The sequence below is a fragment of the Rhipicephalus microplus genome, unplaced genomic scaffold, assembly GCF_043290135.1.
Source record: "Rhipicephalus microplus isolate Deutch F79 unplaced genomic scaffold, USDA_Rmic scaffold_12, whole genome shotgun sequence".
In the NCBI taxonomy this organism is placed as follows: Eukaryota; Metazoa; Arthropoda; class Arachnida; order Ixodida; family Ixodidae; genus Rhipicephalus; species Rhipicephalus microplus.
Genome location: NW_027464585.1, coordinates 46,848,926 through 46,867,916, shown reverse-complemented (window position 1 = coordinate 46,867,916; position 18,991 = coordinate 46,848,926). Strand labels below are relative to the sequence as shown.

The 18,991-nt window shown below is 46.5% G+C and overlaps 1 protein-coding gene and 1 long non-coding RNA gene across 6 annotated transcripts in view; one reads left to right on the top strand and one right to left on the bottom strand.

The window, feature by feature from the left end:
• Positions 1-18,991, top strand: part of LOC119166787 (chymotrypsinogen B) — a 1,014,345-nt gene that overhangs the window by 80,549 nt on the left and 914,805 nt on the right. The window lies entirely within an intron of this gene.
• Positions 1-18,991, bottom strand: part of LOC142783846 (uncharacterized) — a 577,947-nt gene that overhangs the window by 215,265 nt on the left and 343,691 nt on the right. The gene's annotated exons all lie outside the window — the stretch shown is intronic.

Below are 18,991 nucleotides of genomic sequence, written 5' to 3'. Positions count from 1 at the left end.
CTTGATCACCTCTCTTCAAATTCTCGGTTACGAACCATGCAAATAACTTGTTGTCGTTCTTATGAGCACCTTATCTTACTTGTTCGACGATGGGTCCTAAGACGGGGGCCCACTACCAAACTGAGACCCGCGGGACCCAGAGTCGCAACAACTTGTGAACTGTTTCTCAGTGAATTTTTTTCTTGTGTGTGTTGTGGTAAGAGTCTCCTGGAGTTCCAATAAAATAGATGGATGCCCGTGATGAGAACAATCCCTCTACAAATGAGATGCCCAGTGAACTTCACTATTTATTATAGCGTCACCTCTTTTTATGTGCCAGCTTACACAACATAGGTTGGCGTTCCAATATATGCATCCAAGTATTTTTTTCAATTTTCTTGCAGATCGTATTAAAAAAGGTCAATATCACCTCAGTTCTAAAATCTTCCGCTCCGCTTCGTAGTCAGGGCCAAGATGTGCTCCGGGGGTCCTCTAATTGCTAGAAGTTCTGCAGACAGCGCGAGCACACTGCGCCTCAGCAAAGTGTAGACCACGCACCTAACCAGAGTAACCAATAAGATTGTGCGCAAAGGTCAGAAACTGTACGCACTTGCGGTGGAGGTAACTACTTGAGGATGTACAAAAGAAAAACAAACAAACAAACAAACAAACAAACAAACAAACAAACAAACACATGAATGGCTGTGGATGTATCAGGCTTACGCAAAACATCGTCGCCATAAAACTTGAAGCTCAGGTGCTGCCATACTCGAACGCTAAGCTCGCCGTCACTCTATTCAGGTGAGGTTGCAAGACAGTTTCATGCAGCGCATGTTTTTCAGCGCTGATGCGCACGCATGCGCACGTGATAACGACATCATAGGGCTGCAAGCAAACGATGCAAGCAGAACCAAAGCTGCTGGAAACTCTCATAGAAGGCCACCTCAACACTTCATACATGCGGCGGACCTTCGCAATTTTTTTTTGTAGAACAAACTTTTCTGAGTATACGCATAAATTTTTGGATATCATTACTGCTCAACATTGTGAAAATGCGAAGCTAACGCTTTATCTCGATATGTGGCTTGCAAAGGTTCTTTTCATTACAGAACTTAGCTGATACTGTACCATAATCACGAGGTGCAAACACTCTTGTCAAGTTTGCCAGCCTAGTGCTCTTTCCCACAAAACACGCACATTGGTTCGCGCAAAGGTCTGTCAAAAATCACTCTGTTGCCGAAACAGGCAAATTCAAATTGATTCTGAAATTTCAGTGGCTGGACTAACTACTAGAAAGTGCTGGGTGCACGAGAAACAAATTTGACATGCAAAAATTGATGATCCAAAAGCGTCAGTCACCGGTGATCGATTTGGATAGGCGTGGTAACGAAAGAATTAACTTGCACCCAAATCTGAGCACATGGGCCTATAGCACTTCAGCCTCCATTAGAAATGCAGCTACCGTAACCGGGGTTCGATCCCGTGACCTGCAGGTTAGCAGCCGAGTACATAATCCACTAGACCACCGCGGCGGGGCCTGGTAAATAGGCCAGCAGCATGTAATAAATAATAATGAAATAATTTGTCGTTTGACTTCATAGACGCACTAAGTCCTTCGATGATCTGAGAGTAGCCAAGCGCACACAGACACACACAAACACACACAAAATAAGCGACGATAGGCATTTTTATGCCATTGCCTGGATCTAAGAAGCCTTCGTCACTAATCTGGAGAACTGTCAGGGGTCTCCGTAAAACCATTGGTCCGCGCTACACATTTAAATATCTGGCGCTTAACTTACGCTGCGAAGCGATTGACGTCGAAGAGTCTTTCTGTGAAGTATTGCCCCTGGGGCAAACTCAACAGGGACGAGGACGCCCGATTGTTATGTATCCTCACGTGACCACCAAATGGAGTGCCCATTTTCAATGAAAAAACGAAAGCCAGCGCTTGCTTTGTGTAGACGTTCTTCAGTGTCAGGACCTGACAGCATCACCTACCGCGCCCTGGGTCACTTAGGAGATCAAGCTCGCATGGCACTCTTGCTGCTATACAACGACTCCTGGCAAACTGGCACGGTTCCACAGGAATGAAAGTAAAGTCGCCTAAGTGCATTTCTCGACGCCCCGCCGTGGTGGTCTAGTGGCTAAGGTACTCGGCTGCGGACCCACCGGTCGCGTTTTTGGATCCCGGATGCGGCGCCTTCATTTCCGATAGAGGCGGAAATGTTGTAGGCCTGTGTGCTTAGATTAGGGTGCACGTTAAAGAGCGCCAGGTGGTCAAAACTTCCGGAGCCCTTCACTACGGCGTCTCTAATGGTCATATGGTCGTTTGGCGACGATAAACCCCACATATCAATCAAAACAATTCACTTCTCAAAGCCGGCAAGTCACTTTTGGCTATTTTCTCCTACCGCCCGATCGCCTTCGCGAGCTGTGTGGGAAAAGTTATGAAGGTACTGATTTTTAACCATCTAAAATGGTACTCAGAGTTCTCAAAATATATCCAGATGCCATGTCCGGGCACAGACGATGCTCATCAATTGACAATGTTGTTGACTTGGTGACATGTGAAACATCAGAAGCCCTTTAAACGATTACCTGCTGGTCTATTTCTTGAAGTTAAAGAGGCTTAGGACAATGTCCCCAATGAAGCCATCCTCAGCGCATAAGGAGTAGGGCATGGTGGAAAGATCTATTCGTACATTCACAGCTACAGAATACATAAATTCGAGTGCATACAAAAAATGGCACGACAACCGATTGTTATGGTAGCCGAGCACTCCCGTAAGGCAGTGTGATAAGCCCGACGCTGTTCAACCTAACACTCATTGGACTAGTTGGTAAGCAGCGTATGACTTTCCATTTATGCAGATGAGATCTTTCTATTGGCATCAGGGGTGACTCGACTTGAACTTTGTGCTTGACTACAGAAGGCAGCATCAGTGACATTGCACTATCTACGTAGACAAGGGCTCGAGATCGCAAATTGAAAGTGTGCCGTCGTGGCGTTCGCCAGAAGGCCAATGACCGCTTACGGCATAATACTTAACGGGCGATTGGTGTCGTCCAGCCGGAGTCACAGGTTCTTAGGGGTTATAATCGACCGAAACCTGTGTTGGACCCACTCGTAAACTACGTGAAAACAGCTCACTGCCATTGGTCACTGCTTCAGGCTCCTTGCCAGGAAAACTTGGGGAGTGTCTTTCGAGTGTAAAGTACAACTGTACAAGCTATTATTATATTCAAAGCAGCTTTTTGACTAGCCTGTGTAACGCTATGCCTTCTTTTGAACCACTGCCCTCGCCACAGGTGTTGGAGCTGTGCCAAGTAGCTCACAACCTTCTAAGCAGTGCGTTGTGTCGTCTCTCTCCCTCGCCTACCGCGCGCTCACCGCGTGTCAGCTCTTTCTCGCTTCACCCTTTTCACCGCTCGCCACTTTTGACCCCACTCCTCACGTGGGCATCATCTCCCCGTGCCACCTCTCTTCATCTGTCGGCGAGCAGAAGCCGCGAGTCTCGACAATCTCGCGGTGCCGACAATGTGGACAGCATGCCGCTGCTTGCCATGCGATTGTGCCGATGGGCGGGACGCCATCGTGGCATGCTTCCCACTACTTTGCGCGTAGTTTTTCCGGCTGTTTACAGCGTTGCGAAGGTTAGCGAAGCTGATTGCATTCGCGATTGGTGACGTAAACACCGATGAGGCGCGAGCCTGGGAAGCCGAATTCAAGTGTCGGCAGAGTGACACCAGTTACATTACGACGTGATGCTAGTCAACAACACCGATGGCGTTCGCGAATACAGATGGCACGCGGGTAACACCGACAAGATGTGAGCCAAGTCGGGCTTAAACGTCTTCAACGCGTCCTGCCTCCCGTGGCTTTGTGTTTCAAATAAACGTTTACGCCAGAAAATGCTAAATGGAGTTTCGCTTCAAACCGTTCTTCCAGCAACCACGTCGATGCCCGTTTCAACCGGGTCAACGCCGTGCACACCGCTGCTGCTTCGCATTCAATCAGGGTTCCCTTCGGATAGATAGTCCATAGATTTTTATTGAATTTCTGTGGTATGGCCTACCTGTAATATCTTACGCGTGCAAAATTAACATCTGCCCACTACGAAACCCTGGAGCTCAGGCTTTTAGGATATGCCTTGATTTACCCCTCTGTACATTGACTGCTGAAACCGTCGCTCTTGCGCAGGACCTGATCATGACGCACATCACCATTTAAACGATGCTTACGTACCTCAGGCAACATGCTAAGAACACTTCTCAGCACTTAGCGAACCTCACTACTGGGAGTCCCCGCACGAAATTTAGTGCAGTTGTCTGTGGGCATCGTGCACCATTTAAGTCAGATATTACTCCTGCGGGGAAATCGGTATATCCTTCATGGCGCCTTGCCCTTCCACAAGTATGTCTTACTATTCCAGAAATGCGGAAGAAATCAAATTTCAATTTGTCAGACTCAAATAAATTGAGCCTGCACCTCTTGCACGAAATGTACAGTAGTCATGCACCGACACATATACATCGATGGTTCAAATACAGCGTATAGCTCTAATGGTGCAGTGGTGATACCAGCTAGAGGAATCACCCTTCGAATCAAGCTGCCACCTGTCACTACTTCTACGGTAGCAGTACTTGCGGCTCTGCTTGGTTCCCTGGAGAACATCACATCCCAGAGACTGCAGTGGCGAATCCAGGGGTGGGCGGTAGGGGCTATCACCCCTACTTCAAACTCTCAGTCAACACCCCCCCCCCCTTTTCATTCAGTGCTCGCCGCCCACCTCCTATAACTAATGATGATAAATGAGTGAAACCAATGTGAGCATACATTCACAATATTTATGCTGCGAAAGGATTTCGGTAGGGGCAATCGCTTCTCCCCCAAGCTCTCTGTCAGCGACCCCCCCCCCCTTCAATTAAGTACTCGCCGCTCACCTCCTATTACCAATTAGGACAAATGAGTGAAACCACTGCGAGCACACATTAGCAGTGGTTATGCTGCGAAGGAGTTTTTTCCTAGTCAAAACAAAACAAAAAAAAGACATGACGCCGCCGCTCTCTTCAGCGTTAGTTTAGGCGACCACCACCCTAAAATGAGTGGCTGGATCTGCTCCAAGAGACCAAGTAAATGGGTTGTGTTTTCCTATTGTGTTTTTTGGACACGGCAACATCACAACGACAATGTCACCTAACGTTCCACTGTTCGTGCAGGTTTACTGCGTTTTTCCCGAGTCTATTCTTGGACGGAGTGGCGGCATTCATTGTTGACCCACTTCACCTGCATCAAAGCATCGCCGTGTTATACGCACGTTTATACGCGCACAATAAAATTCCGATGGATCACTCAGGGGGAACAGCAGTGGCCATGCTTCGGAGGACCCACACGTCGATAGCGTGTTCTGGGCACCCTACTCAGGCACGATGACGACCGGAACCTTGTTCAAGACGGACCCTCTACGCCATATAAGAAGGGATGCTTCATTTCTCGGCGTCAGTGGACACGGCCACACAACAACGATGATGTCATCTAACGTACCGCTCTTCAAGCAGGTTGTCACTTAACGATGTCACTTAACACGCGGCACGTTAAGTGACGATGCCACTCAACGTGCCGCTGTTTCTGCAGGTTGAAAATAAAGTTGTTTCTCTCTCTCTCTTTCTTTCATGTAGGTTGGTGACCAAAAATACTGTTTCCATAGCGATGATCCCTATATTGTTGTGTTTCCGTCTCCACACACGTCACTTTGCTCTCTTTTTGAGTGTTTTTCTGTAAGCGTATAAAAAATGTGAAAATTGAAAAAAAAGAAAAATAAGCCAGACTCGATTCCTGTTCCATCTCACCACTGCATGACTTAAGGTACGACAGGTTGCCGATGCTTTCATTGATACCGTGTGTTAGTGTTTGGAATTTATGGAGGAAGTATGACTCCTCTTGTTCCCGTTCACGAGTCCCGCGGAAGCCTGACTGGAGTAGGGTGACTCGTATTTTCTCGAATGAGTGCTCTGGCTAGTTCAGATGCTTGAAAAAAGGCAGATTTGGCAGTGTGTGTGCGTGGGCTGTGTGGTTAAAACGCAGTCAGAGTACGTGCGTGGGCTCAGTGGTTAAAACTTAGTATGAACGCCATACCAGTCTGGCCGATATGCTGCTGACCACAGACATCACAATGCAGCATATATATTCCGTTCTGGCTGTCACAATTCAGCGAGTCCTTAATTTTGAATGTCAAGTCTGAGGACGAAGCCTCGGCAACTGAGATTGTAGTCATGTGCTTGCAGGCTTGGCTGCGTTGTTTCCGGCATTGCTTACAGCCCCATTCACTGCTCTAAGACTCCGTCGTCTTAGCTCGAACTAGGATGTCTTTTATGTTCTTTCCGCGGTGCTAGACCACGCACGGTGGCTGCGTGAAAATGGAGGATAGACGCGCACTATGCTGTATGATGTTAAATTCTTTTGAAAGGATATTGTTGACGTGTGGTAGTGTGAACGAATATGTGACGAAAAGGTTAGTTTGAAGCGTGGAAGCTTGGGCAAGTTGGTAGGACATAACTGAATTCAGGAACAGCGCAACCTACAAGTAGTTACTTCGTAACTACGGAAGCGAAAAAACAAGGACAGAAAAGAGCGCTGACTCTTGTTGAGAGTCAGCGCTCTTTTCTGTCCTTGTCTTTTCGCTTCCGTAGTTACGAAGTAACTACTTGTAGGTTGCGCTGTTCCTGAATTCAGTTAAGGTTAGTTTGGTTTTGTGAATGGCGTGGTATCGAGCCCGACAAAAATTACGTTCCTATTTAAACCACGCGCCCGTTTTATAGCATCATCGATGATTTTCTCTTGTTACGATAGCAAACTATCGTGCCCGGAGATAGTTTTCTATTGATAGAAAATATATGTGTACACACACACACACACCACACACACACACACACACACTCACACACACACACACACACACACACTCTCACACACACACACACACACGCACACACACACACACACACACACAGATATATATATATATATATATATCTATATATATATATATATATATATATATATATATATATATATATATATATATATATATATTTATATATATATATATATATATATATTTATATATATATATATACTTTTGCTCACATTGCCCTACCACTTAGGGAGCTACTGAAGAAGGACATGCCTTTATTGGGGTACTGACCAAGCAACTGCCTTCAGCACCCTTACAACATTACTTACTTTCCCACCCATCTTGGCCCATTTACACCCGTCAGCCCATACTGAAATTCATACCGATGCCAGCGTACATGGAATTGGTGCTGTTCTCGCCCAGCGGCAACGAGGACAGAATCGCGTCATTGCTTATGCCAGTCGCATCCTTTCTCCTTCGGAGAGCAAGTTTTCCATTACAGAGCGTGAGTTGCTTGCACTAGTCTGGGCAGTCGGAAAATTTCGACCATACTTGTTTAGCCGCACCTTTTCGGCAATTACAGATCACCATGCCTTGTACTGGCTGTCGTCCCTTAAAGATCCAACTGGACGACTTGGCCGTTGGGCCTTGAAACTACAAGAATACAGCTTCGACGTGGCATACAAATCTGGCCTAATGCACCAGGATGCCGACTGTCTATCCCGTCACCCCGTGGACCCACCTTACCTTTCAGCACATGATTCTGACTGTTGTGTCTTCGCCATGTCGGCTTTCCCCGACATACGCAAGGAACAGCTAAGCGATGTCTACTTGCGTTCTATCATGCAGAGTCTACGTTTGCCCCACGTAGATCCGTCGCCACACTTGTTCGTTCTACGCGATGGCATTATTTACCGACGAAACACCAGCGCCGAGGGACCAGATCTACTACTCGTAGTTCCTGCAACACTCCGTTCCGCTGTACTTGAACAGCTTCACGACGCCCCAACCGCGGGACATCTCGGGGTCACGCACACGTACGATCGTGTGCGGCGTAGATTCTTCTGGCCAGGCCTTTACCGTTCTGTGCGCCGATACGTTGCAGCATGTGGGTCCTGCCAGCGCTCCAAACATTCCACTTTGACACTAGCTGGTCCGCTCCAATCAATAGACATACCCACCGTTACCTTCTACCGCGTCGGTCTGGATCTCGTTGGACCATTTCCTACTTCTCTCACTGGAAACAAGCGGATAGCCATAGCCACTGATTACGCCACGAGATACGCTATCACACGAGCGCTACCGACAAGCTGTGCCACTGACGTCGCGGACTTCTTGCTCCATGACGTAATTCTTCACCATGGCGCTCCTCGACAGCTGCTGACTGATCGTGGTCGCTCATTTCTTTCAAAAGTAGTAAGTGACATCCTTCGCTCTTGTTCGACGTGTCACAAGCTCACTACAGCCTATCACCCACAAACAAATGGTCTTACCGAGCGCCTAAATCGAACATTGACAACAATGCTCTCCATGTACGTTTCCAAAGATCACCTTGATTGGGATAGTACTTTGCCTTATGTGACATTCGCGTACAATTCGTCACACCACGACACCGCTGGCTTCTCCTCCTTCTATCTATTGTTCGGCCGCCATCTAGCGTTACCCTTCGAGACTCTTCTCCCATCAACTAAGAAAACGGTTACCGTGTACACCCGGGATGCCACTGCTCGGGCTCAAGTAGCCCGCCAAATCGCACGGGAACGTCTTCTTGGTTCGCAGATCTCTCAGAAGGCCCCCTACGATAGCCATCACAGAGTAGTTTCCTACTCTCCAGGTTCATTGGTCCTCCCCTGGACACCATGCCGCCACGTTGGCCTCTCTTTGAAGCTCCTCTCTCACTACTCGGGGCCTTACAAGGTTTTACGCCGACTTACCAATGTCGCATACGAGATTGCTCTGTTGGACAGTCGGTCATCGTCGTCCGCACCCGCTACTGACGTCGTCCATGTGACCCGGCTCAAACCGTACATATCCGCATATGATCGTACCCTCCTTTAAGCGCCGAGACGGCGCTACCAGCGGCGGGGGGTTATATGTTACACGACATCGGCAACGAAAGAGCATCATAGACGACGAAGACGATGAAAGGGACTGTGCTCGTGTTGTTGTTGCTGCTGTTCTTCCATCTTGGCTGCAGCTGCCTCTGACTCTCCCTGTATATTTTGTAAATATATTTATTGCATTCAATCTCTCACCCTCGTGAAAATATATATATATATATATATATATATATATATATATATATATATATATATATACATATATATATATATGCGTAGATTATGACGAGTCGGACTTCGGCTGCCTTAGAATTTAGGAAAAATAAATATACGCTCCTAAAAACTGTTTATTGGTGACGTCTCGATCAGAGACCGATATTCATAGAAATGTCACCGTATAATTCGTATATTTATAATCGTATATTTATTTTCTCTATATATACATAGAGCATCAAACGCATTATTCGAAGGTCGCAGGTTCGGTTCCTGCCCACGGCAAGTTATTTTTTGACCCACTTTTCTTTCTTCGCACTTACCTTACGATTCTGTCTCATAACCTTCCCTATACTTTCTTTGGTATTATTGTCTGTTATTATTCACTATTAATGGGTCAAAACACAAAAAACGAGCCCTCAAATATACCCTTATTTGCCTTATTCATTAACAAAGGTCTCGTACTGGCAGACTTGGTGCCTTAGGTTGTATTCGAGGGACTATTGGTCAGCTGCCAGCTCGTAATAAGTTCACGTGCTACGTCACACCACGCAGGCTCATAAAAAGTGTGCCACACTCACCGCCATGGCTACAGATGGCATTTACTGACACTCCCATTTTTAATATTGCCGCGACATAGTGCCTGCATTCAAACAACGCGCCCATCACCGTGCACACAGGGACATACATGCGCGCCGTCTAGTGTTGCGCAGAGACGATGATGATAGCACCCAGCTGGCCCCTGCTGATGCGCGCCACGCGCTTGGGACTCTTCTTGAAGAAATCTATCCGATTTATATCAAACGCAAACTATATGGCCTCATCTAAACCACTTTTTTGACAGTGCCAGGTAATGCCTCTACAACTAGTAATAAATTATAAAACAACAATAATGGTGTAGAAGTCTCTAACATGCAATATCCCTCTTCACCGCTCCCTTTTTATTCCCTCACAATTGCAAACAAGAGCCCGTCAGTGTGGTAACTTCCTAAAACCACTGGTTAAAAATGTTTATGGCAAAAGACGATTTTATAGTGTTGGAACGTCATTGTGGAATAACCTACCAGTGGACGTGAAACAACATAATGCTTTCACATTAATGCTCAAACGTCCTTATAAAAAGCTCTATTAGACTACTGATAAGTTTCGTGAAATGATGAAAAGTGACATTATTTTAAACTAATATTTTGTATGCTGACCAGAAATGCTATTACCAGATGTACAGAAACATTAGATGTATTACGTTAAATATGCAAACCAAAAACGTATTCAAAGTGTAGTGTATAAGTTGGATTTTTCCTCTTCTATGTGTTCGGTATCTGTGTATAAGTGATATGTTTATCAAAACAATCTGCATCTTAAACTAAAATGTCGTTCATTATACAACTCTTTCTCATGCCTCTAATTAATGTATGTTATAATTGCATGGATCCATACTAGCATTCTGCTAAGGATCCAGATGTTGCTAACATGTTTTTCTTGTATGTTGTTTACTCATAATAAAGTTCAAAGTTCAAAGTTTAAAGTAGAAGAAGGAGACATCTTTGGTGTTCGGCTGTAACATGCTACGACCATAGTCCCTCTGAGTTGGGGGCACAGGTTCGCCCTTTAATAAATACGTTTTTTACACCCCGAGTCCTTCAACATCGTTAAATTTCTGGTGGACGTGCTGGGTAATGAATCAAAGCCCTATGAACGCAAGACAGCGTAGCCTTGACCACCAGCGAGTTGATCCTGGGGGGCTGACACCTGTGCATCAGAGGACCAGTCGCCATCTTCGAGGTGATTCACCAGAATTTAGTTTACTCCACTTCACGCCAAGGGGAACTCAGTCAATGGACGCTGCCATCATGACAAGTCCTGTAGCACCAGCCAAAGTGGAGATAAATCAGCCTCACCAGCCACCAGTATTTAATGGCGACTCGTATGAACACGTAGAATATTGGCTGAACCTCTTTGAGAGAGTGGCACGTTTGAACGGTTGGGACGAGAGAGAGAAGCTCCACCACGTATACTTTGCTTTGGAAGACTTCGCAAAGACGTGGTATGAGAACCATGAAACCTCCTTTGCGACCTGGAATGAATTTCGGCGACAAGCTCTGGCGACTTATGCCAGCGCGGATCGCAAAGAAAAGGCGCAGGCTGCGCTCAAATCAAGGAACCAACTCACCAAGGAAAGTGTCGCAATGTATATCAAGGACATGATCCGCCTGTTCAAGCGCGCAGATTCCCATATGACTGAAGACAAGAAGCTACGCCACCTGATGCGTGGGGTGAAGCAAGAGCTATTCACTATTCTCGTCCACAACCCACCACGAAGAGTTGCGGAGTTTCATACGGAAGTGACAGCCATCGAGAAAATGCTAGAACAGCGGGCTCGACAGTACAGTCGAGACATAAACTACGCACCTACCAATGTCTTCTCTGGACGTCCTGCGAGAACTCATCAGGTCGGTGATCAGGGAAGAGCTCAGCAAGTTGCAAACACCTCACACTACAGCAACATTGTCTGTCGTCGACGTAGTACGAGATGAACTGAGGCAGATGATACGTGAGCCGGAGCGTGCGCCACAGCCGATCCAACGCATACCAACGTACTCAGAAATACTCAGACAACCCGCGGCGCACACCAATGCAGCAGTTGCGATGACCTCTCCTTGCCCACAGACGGTACGCAGCGCACCTCGTTCACTGGAACCGACGGTTACCTACCTGCCACGAGCCCGTGGTGTAGCTCGCTACCTGGATCAAAGGCCCCGGAAAAGTGACATCTGGCGTGACCATGAGCGCAAACGTTTGTGTTTCCATTGTGGGGAAGCAGGTCACCTGTATAGGTTCTGCCCTTACCGACAGGCAGGATTAAGGGGCTTTCCGCTGTACGCACCATGCCCTCGAAACGCTGAACGGCCAACGGAGATCGAAGAGTACTTGTCCGCGCGCCAGAGCCCACTCACTCCACGCCAATATCAACCAAGATCGCCGTCGCCTAGGCGTTACCGATCACCCAGCCCACGTGCTTCTTCCACACGGTCTGGGCACCGTTCTACAAGCCCACACCCGGAAAACTGAAGCAAGCGACCTGTGGAGGTGAAGCCGCTAATAACTATGGTTGCGAAGATCCTCCATTACGGTTTCAAGGTGACGATGCTATGTTTACAGAGGATAAGTACAGCAGTGCGAAGATTACTTCAGATTTGCGGTTGACAATAGACGGATACGAGCTAAATTCTTTAGTTGACACAGGCGCTGATTATTCGGTAATGAGTCACAAATTGGCAAAGAAACTAAAAAAGGTTGTGACAAAATGGAGTGGGGCACAAATACGCACGGCAGGTGGCCACACTATTACACCGCTTGGCAGGTGCACCTCAAGGCTCCAAATAAGAGGCTTTATTTACGTTGCTGACTTCATCGTACTGCCGAACTGTTCAAGCGAGCTTATACTAAGAATGACTTTTCTGCAAGCAAATGGAGCCATAATTATTCTGCACAGATCCAGTGTAACGTTTTCGACCGAACAAGCTATGCCGGAGGAGGAATCGCAAAAGCGACGTCTTACTGCTCTGCGCGTTGTTGATGATGACGTCACAGTGCCACCACGCTGTAGTGTAATGGTGCTTGTTGAAAATAAGGCATTTTGTGACCACGAAGGAATAGCGGATTGAAACGTAGAGCTCTTTTTAAACAAAGCAATTTGCGTGGCGAGGGGTGTTGTGCACTTAAGGAATGACCGCTCAGTTGTCCTCCTTACGAATTTTGGGAATGAATGTCAGCACATCGCGCAATGTATGGCTATCGCCTATTTCCACGAGTTCTGCATGGCGCCTGAACCATGCAGTTTAGCGAACACGCCAACCACTCCACAAGAGACCTGCAACGTCGACGCATCAACTAACTTCAACCTTAGGCTCCCAGAATATCAAAAGAAACGATTGTTCTCCCTTATAAAAGAGTTTTCAGACTGCTTTTCAACGTCATGTAAGGTGCGACGCACGGCTATTGCAAAACACAGGATTATAACAGAAAAAGCCACGAGACCAATTCACCAAAACCCATATCGAGTATCGCAAAAGGAAAGAGACGTCTTCAAGAAACAAGTGGAGGAGATGCTTTCAGATGACGTGATCTAGCCTTCCAGCAGTCCATGGGCGTCTCCCGTAGTGCTTGTTAAAAAGAAAGATAACAGCCTTCGATTCTTCGTCGACTATCGGAAACTGAACAGCGTAACGAAACGGGATGTATACCCTCTGCCGCGTATCGATGATACACTCGATCGACTACGGAGTGCGAAATACTTCTCCTCCCTTGATCTCAAGAGCGGATATAGGCAAATTGAGGTGGATGAGCGCGACCGTGAAAAGACGGCATTCATAACCCCAGACGGCCTCTAGAAATTTAAAGCGCTTCCATTCGGCTTGTGGACAGCGCCAGCTACGTTTCAGAGAATGATGGACGCTGTTCTCGTGGGACTGAAATGGCAGTCCTGCTTGGTTTACTTGGATGACGTTGTCGTATTTTCCGCTACATACGACCAACATCTAGAGCGACTCCGCACAGTATTAGAAGCCATTCGTTAAGCAGACTTGACCATAGAGCCAGAAAAATGCCACTTCGCTGTTGAAAAGCTTCGATTTTTCGGACACGTCTTCAGCTCCGACGGCGTTCGGCCAGATCCCGAAAAGACAGCTGCCATCGCGAAGTTTCCGACACCCAAAGACAAGAAGTCAGTACGTCGCTTCCTGGGTTTATGCGCGTACTATCGGCGATTTGTGGAAAAGTTTTAGAACACTGCTGACACACTTGCAAATCTAACAAATGACGAGGGGCCCTTTGTGGGAAAGTGAACTACAGGAAGCATTTAATGAGTTAAGAACACGCCTGCAAGCCTCTCCAATTCTCACCCACTTCGACGAGACAGCCGAAACTGAAGTTCACACTGATGCGAGTAACGTCGGCCTCGGAGCCATTCTAGTCCAGCGGCGAAACGGCCAAGGAAAAGTGCTAGCGTATGCCAGCCGCAAGCTTTCGAAAGCTGAGACAAATTACTCTGCAACCGAAAAAGAGTGTCTTGTGGTCATCTGGGCCATAAGTAAATTTCGTCCATACCTCTACGGCAGACCATTCCGAGCCGTCAGTGACAACCATTGCCTGTGTTGGCTGGCGAATCTTAAGGATCCCTCTGGCCGACTAGCAAGATGGAGCCTTAGGCTACAAGAGTACGATGTTACTGTGGTATACAAATCTGGGAAAAAGCACAGCGATGCCGACTGCCTGTCACGCGCACCAGTTGAGACGAGTGAGCCGGAGGAAGAAGATTTCCCGTTTCTAGGCGTCGTCCAGGCATCATAAATTGCTCAACGACAACAAAATGACCCCGATTCGCTGCCGCTTATACAGCGTCTTCAAGGACTCAACGTTAAAGTCCCGCGCACTTTATCCAGAGGGCTCCCTTCGTTCTGCCTTCGAGAAGGGGTCCTTTACAAGAGGAACTTCAAGCGTCATGGTGACAAGTGTTTACTCGTTGTACCTGCATCTTTATGAAATGAGATTCTGCACGCATGTCATGATGAGCCAACATCTGGACACATGCGTGTCCGCCGTACATTCGCCAGAATTCACCTAAAATACTACTGGCCAAAACTGTTATCATCAGTTCAGCGATATGCGAAAACTTGCCGTGAGTGTCAAAGACGCAAAACTTTATCCGTGAAACCTGCAGGCCTCCTCCAGCCAATAGAACCACCGCATGCCCCATTCCAACAAGTCGGTATGGCTCTACTAGGCCCGTTTCCGACATCGACTGCACGCAAGAAGTGTATAGTCATAGCCACAAACTATCTCACTTGTTACGCGGAGACTGACTCGCTGTACACTGAAACAGCTCTTGAAGTTGCCAAGTTCTTCATCAACGACATATTCCTCAGACATGGTGCACCCAGCGTCGTAAATACAGACCGTGGCCCAGCTTTTACTGCAGACCTAATGAAATGACTGATGCGAATGACCGATACAGACCACAAAAGAACTACAGCATACCTTCCTCAAATAAATGGCCTAACGGAGCGCCTGAACAGAACTCTGACTGATATGCTTTCAATGTATGTCGACGTCTAACATATACTGTGGGATGAAATATTGCTCTACATCACGTTCGCATATAGTACAGCCGTTCAAGAAATAACGCGAGTGACACCATTTGAACTTGTATTCGGCCGAACAGTCACAACTCCACTGGATGCCATGTTACCACTGAATGACGAAAGCAGCAATCCACCTGGCCTAGACGACTTTCTGCAAAGAGCCGAGGAAGCACGACAGATGGCGAGATACAGAATACGCCACCAACAGCGTATCGACTCCTATCGGTACAATCAGCGTCGTACCGAAGCGCATTTTCAACCAGGTGACAAAGTATGGATATGGACCCCAGTGCGTCGCCGTGGACTTTTCGAAAAACTTTTCAGCCGCTACTTCGGGCCTTACGAAGTACTCCATCGTGTAAGCAATGTAACTTACCAAGTCAGATCCGCTATACATAGGAGCTCAAAACGCCGCAACCCTACAGAGGTTGTACATGTAGTCTGGATGAAGCCTTACTATGAAAGGTCACCGGAAGACCAGTGACGCCTACCACGAATCTATCCATTGCCTGACGCATCGGGACGATGCGTATGAGGAGGGGGATTTTGCCGCGACATAGTGCCTGCATTCAAACAACGCGACCACCACCGCGCGCGGTCTAGAGACATACATGCGCGCCGTCTAGTGTTGCGCAGAGACGATGATGATAGCACGAGAACCCAGCTGGCCTCGTACTGGCAGACTTGGTGCCTTAGGTTGTATTCGAGGGACTATTGGTCAGCTGCCAGCTCGTAATTAGTTCACGTGCTACGTCACACCACGCAGGCACATAAAAAGTGTGCCACACTCACCGCCATGGCTACAGATGGCATTTACTGACACTCCCATTTTTAATATTGCCGCGACATAGTGCCTGCATTCAAACAACGCGCCCATCACCGTGCACACAGGGACATACATGCGCGCCGTCTAGTGTTGCGCAGAGACGATGATGATAGCACCCAGCTGGCCCCTGCTGATGTGCACCACGCGCTTGGGACTCTTTTTTAAGAAGTAGAAGAAAGAGACATCTTTGGTGTTCTGCTCTAACGTGCTATGACCATAGTCCCTTTGAGTTGTGGGCACAGGTTCGCCCTTTAATAAATACGTTTTTTTACACCCCGAGTCCTTCAACATCGTTACAATATCACAAGTATACCCTATGAGGGGGCTGGGAGGATAGCCGCCGTGGTAGCTCCGTGGTAGAGCACCGAACGCGTTATTCGAAGGTCGCACGTTCGGTTCCTGCCCTGGCAAGTTATCTTTTCACCCACTTCTCTTTCTTCACATTTACCTTACGATTCGGTACAATAACTTCCCCTATACTTTGCTTGGCATTATTGTCTGTTTGATTTCATTATTATTGTGTCAAAACACAAAAAACGAGCCCTTAAGTATGCACCTCTTTCTCTTATTCATTAATGAGGGTCTCGTACTGACAGACCTAATGCCTTAGGTTGTATGCGAGGGACTATTGGTCAGCTAATAAGTTCACGTGCTACGTGACGCCAAACAGGCTCATAAAGAGTGTGCTACACTCCCCGCCATGGCTACTAGTGGCGCTGACTGACACTCCCACGTTTAAATTTGCATAGATGCCCAATAAAGTGGCTGGGTGGGATAGCTGTCGTGGTAGCATAGTGATAGAGCATCGAACGTGTTATTCGAAGGTCACAGGTTTGGATCCTGCCCACGGGAAGTTATCTTTTCACCCACTTTTTTTCTTGACATATAAAGTAAATTGGCCTAATAACTTCCTATATACTTTCGTTTACATTATTCATTATTGTTTGTTAGATCTCATTAATATTGTGTCTGAACACAAAAAAACAAGTCCATAGGTACACTCTTGTTTTCCTTATATATATATATATATATATATATATATATATATATATATATATATATATATATATATATATATATATATATATCTATATATATATATATATATACATATATATATATATATATATATATATATATATATATATATATATATATACCTTCCCGGCACCGCGGCGACAATCTTGGGTGGCCCGACACACGTCGAGAACTGAACAGCACGTGAAAAGAAACGTATGTGGACGTACACGGACAGTTGGTTTCGTTGTCAGTGTTGACAGTGGTTCTTCCTCTTTTTTACTTTCTTTCTTTCCTTTCTTTTTCTTTTTTTTCTCCCCCTCCCTTTTTTTCCTAGAAAATAGGACTCGTTGTGAATTGCACATTTCCATGCTTAGAATGTATGTCGCGGCAACAAGTGCTCCTAAAGGTTTGCAACTAAAACTGCAGCCGGCCACGTCAGAGATGTCAAAGAAAAACCTGTCAAAGTGGAATAACACCTTAAATCGGGCGTCTGTTGAACTAACCAGCATACTTATTAGCCATTATGAATCATCAGAAAAAGGTCTACGGAGTCAGGAAAAACAGCTTGTGCAATCCTCTCAGTTTACGACTGAAGAATTGAAAACTCTCGAACTATACCGGTCACAGAAGTTAGCCGATCTGGATGCTAAAAAGGCAAAGAAGGTCACCCGTGACAACTTAAGAAAAAAAGGAATGCTCCCGACGAGGAAGCATTCTAACTACAGCTGAATTGCGCCAGCCCGAGCTGGAAAGTAAATCTTCTGGACAGAATAACATTAATAATTTGTCATGTTACGATCTATCAATTGAGGAACGTAGTGTGTTATCTCGAGGACTTAATTTTTGCCCTGCAACAGTAGGCTATAGTGATTTTCAGTTGGTGAAGGGTCTTCACAATTTCGAACGTAACATGCGCCTCCGTGAGTACTTTTATGATCGGTCCTCGGCTCACAATACCGATAGCTCATCATTACCATCTTACAAGCATTGGACACCTCCCTCCCAAAGAGACAAATGCCTGGACCTTTATATCAGAGCTGTACAACGCGATGTCATGCAGGCATATAAAGAACGTACACCATTGCACCGCAAGCTTACTGACAGAGAGCAACAAGCAATTGAATCTCTCGCTAGTCGCAATGACATAATTATAAAACCTGCAGATAAAGGAGGCGCCATTGTTGTAACGGACAGAAGCAACTATATCAGCGAAGGCCATAGTCAGCTCAGTGATGCATCATATTACAAGCGGCAAGATCATGACCCAACAAACGAGTTTGAAGATATTGTCCGTAATAGTTTGACTGCGCTCTTTAAGGATAAAGAAATCAGCGATGGCACTCTGAAATCCCTAATACCGTTGAGCCCGGTAGCTGGAAGGTTTTACCTTCTTCCCAAAATTCATAAGAAAGATAATCCCGGTAGACCAATCATTTCTGGAATCGGAACAGTGACTGAGAACCTTTCCCGTTATGTAGATAGCCTCATTAACACCATTCCGTCCAGCTTTTCTTCTTACATTAAAGATACCCATCACTTTCTAACAGATAATGTTGACCTACAGGTTCCTCAAAATTCGTTTCTCGTTACGTTAGATGTCACGTCACTATACACTAATATGCCTCACTCCGATGGCATCGAGGCAGTTATCTGCGGGTACAACGATTGCGACGCCGACAAACCAGTTTCCGCGTCTACGTTAGCTATGTTGCTTAAGCTCATTCTCGAACTTAACAATTTCGAATTTGATGAGACACATTATGTTCAAGTTAGCGGTGCATCTATGGGCACAAAAATTGGACCAAACTACGCAAACATATTTATGGGGCTCCTTGA